We start from the raw sequence: 3,208 nt of genomic DNA, 5'->3' as shown, positions 1-3,208 counted from the left end.
GGTGGGGGTTGGGATGGGGGTGGTAGGAGGGATACTGGGATCATGGGTGGAGGAGAATGAGCACTGGTGGGGGGGATGTAAAATAAATACAAGCATGAAAGTTCATAAATTTGTAACTGTACCCCACTGTGATTCACTAATAAATATTGAAAAAAAAAAGAATGATCTGTTTTTGTTTCATTACTTGGTAACCTATAGTGAGTTCTTTGGGAAATTAAACACTGTGTTTACCTGGTTTGTCTTTGTGTATTCCTTGCTTTTCTTCACGTGTATGTCACTTCTAATGGTCACTTCTAAAATGTCCTGTGCCGGAAATCCTCACCTAAGCTAAGTGAAAGAATCATTATGTAGAAATCTTGCCGCTAATACTGTATCTAAGGAAAAGAGGTTTGGTTGCTATTTTTGTTCTCTATTTCCTCCCTATGAACATTGTCTCCTATCTGTTGTTGCATTCTGTTGAATCATAGTTTCAAGTTTGAACCTAGAATTCTGCTTTGAGAATGAGCAGAAAGTCTTGCTAGGTTGTATGATGAGGTGTGTCACTGATTCCTTGGTGTCTGTGCCATGGCCAAAGTGTTGTACTATAAAGAGTTTCCAAGTTTCTCAATGCTTTCACAGATCAGTCTTCCTGTGAAAAGGTGATAAAAAGGCAATGTCTGGAATCTAGACTAGCATTTTATATACATCCTAAATGGAGATTTTCTTCCCCTACAAAATGATAAAAGAATATTCTGTAAAAGCTTGATCTGTTTTCACATCTGCCTCACCTGTAGGTTGAGCTATAGCATACTGATGACTTACTATTTCACAACCCATAGGTACAGTTCAGTTAATTTCAAAGGCAAAGCTACATAAACCTTATGTATTTACCATCATGTTTGAGATTATATAGTATTAAATGTTTCCTAATTGAATCTGTTTGTAATTCTATCGTTCTGTTTCCAACTCTCCACCAACAGAATTTGCTGCATGGTGGTGCAGATAGCTAAAGGGCCACAGTGCCTGTCCCTGATAAAAAAGTGGAAAATATTCTCTAAAATCAGTAAGCATTGTTTCACATCTCAGCTGCCTGAATTTTGGTTTCCATTTGTTCACTTTAAATCACATCTGCTTAGAAAATATAATATGCTAACCACCTTGGACCTAATACAGTGAAATGACATGCAAAAAAGCATCTGACCAGAAGGTTCAAACTCAGCTGATATTTTTGTTTGCTCTTGTTACATAAACTAAATTTAAATTTTTAGACTTGGCTTTTATTATTTAAAAATGAAAAAAAGTTAAAAATAAATATTTGTACTTTCAGCTACTTTAGGAGGTGAGCTGCTTATTTTCAAGCTCATTTTGCCTAGGATTCCTGTAGTTCTGCCCTCATTAATCATTCTTACCTCAATTATTTGGTGACAGTCTTTTGTGAAGGGATAATTCTATTCATCCATTTATTCAAAATATTTATGGAATATTGTTTTTGGCGGTGCCTCCCCAACAGTGCTTGGGGACTCTGTCCACTCCTGGTGATGCTTGGTCTGGTGGTGCAGACCTGATGGTTTGGTGCTCAGCATTACAGCCTCAATGGTCCGCGGGTTCATCAGGGCTACAACCCACATGATAATAACCCACACAGTACCAGGGGCTGAACGCATGGCTTCGTGCATGCAAGACATGCGTTCCATCCCTTTGAGGTTATCTCCTAGCCATACTGAGTACTGGGAATTAAAGAAGGCGCTGTGATTGATTCAAAGGGTACAATAATATATAGACATAGTCCATGCCCGTGAACTTACTGTTGAAAGATAAGTATGAGCCAAGCAAAATATATATGCATCAGTAAAGTGACTAGTCTCGAGAAACTCTCTTCCAGTTGTGGGGCTGACAAGTTAAATCAGTAAGACATGGGGCTGGAGCGATAGCACAGCAGGTAGGACGTTTGCCTTGAAGTGGGCGACGCGGGTTCAATTCCCAGCATCCCATATGGTCCCCCAAGCACCACCAGGAGTGATTCCTGAGTGCATGAGCCAGGAATAACCCCTGTGCAATGCCAGGTGTGACCCAAAAAGAAAAAAAAATCAGTAAGACAGACTAGCAGCGTTTTACAAGTTGATGTTTTTCCTTGGAAAGCTTTGGTTTTGTTCTTAATGGATTTGGATTTACCAAATGAGGCCTACATACTTTTTTGAGGGTCATCTACCTAAAGCAAACTGAGGATTCTTTGTGAGCACATGAGTAGAGCATCGTGACTACACCAACACATAAAATTAGCAAACAAGGGATGAAGTGGGACAGAGAAGAGAGGGAGCGCTTAGAGCAGCCTGGAATTTCCAATTACACATTTAATATTTTCAGTAAAAGTGCTAGTTGCCTGTGTCCATAATAGCTTTAGACATATACACAATAACTTGGATGCTTTTGAAAAGAAAAAAAATCGAAAAGCATTTTATAATGTTCTTAGCTCAGCTTTATTGAGGCCAGAAATTTTATGTGTGCCAAGGGGCATCACAATTCACAGTATAAAGAGCGCTTTTTTTTCCCCCTACACAAGGAAACTCCCAGGAACAGTAAAACCTGTTGGGTCACTTTGACCTGACTCTCAGCCTCTTGCTGACAGCAAAACACCTCAGCTCAATCCTTAATTCTCTTTTCAGTGTTGCCATTTTTCAGAAGAGCAATTTTTCAAAAGTGTCATTTGAAAATTGTCATAGGACAATTTTTCTAGTACACAGCACACAGGGTTTCAGGAATTGCTCATATTGTGGAAACTTCTTACATTCAAGGCAAGAATCTAAGAAATTTTACAGAAGTTAAGATTCACTTTGGTCTCTTGTCATTGTCTGCTAAGGTACTGATGGGGACCACCGATGACGTTCTTTAAGAAGCAGCCTAAATCCTAACCCCATTTCATGATCGAGAAGCTCATTAAATATGTGTTAAATATGGCCAGAGATTAACAGCCTCTGACTTATCCTTTCTCAGCTTTATATAAAAATATCCGCAAAGACTTGAACAGTACTGCAAACTGAAGATAAGCAGAAACCCTGTGCCAAACCCACTGGGAATTTTCACTAACCTGAATGACAGTCATCTGATTCATTGGCCCAAATTAGTTGCAAAGGAGTTTTGGAAAAACCTTAACTTAGTCACCACTCCTAGCTGAAGATACAAGCAGCTACATTGCCTGGAAAATCAGGCACCTAATTGCCTAAAAATGTAA

Source organism: Sorex araneus, chromosome 5 (assembly GCF_027595985.1).
Source record: "Sorex araneus isolate mSorAra2 chromosome 5, mSorAra2.pri, whole genome shotgun sequence".
NCBI classification, from domain to species: domain Eukaryota; kingdom Metazoa; phylum Chordata; class Mammalia; order Eulipotyphla; family Soricidae; genus Sorex; species Sorex araneus.
This window is presented reverse-complemented; position numbering follows the sequence as displayed.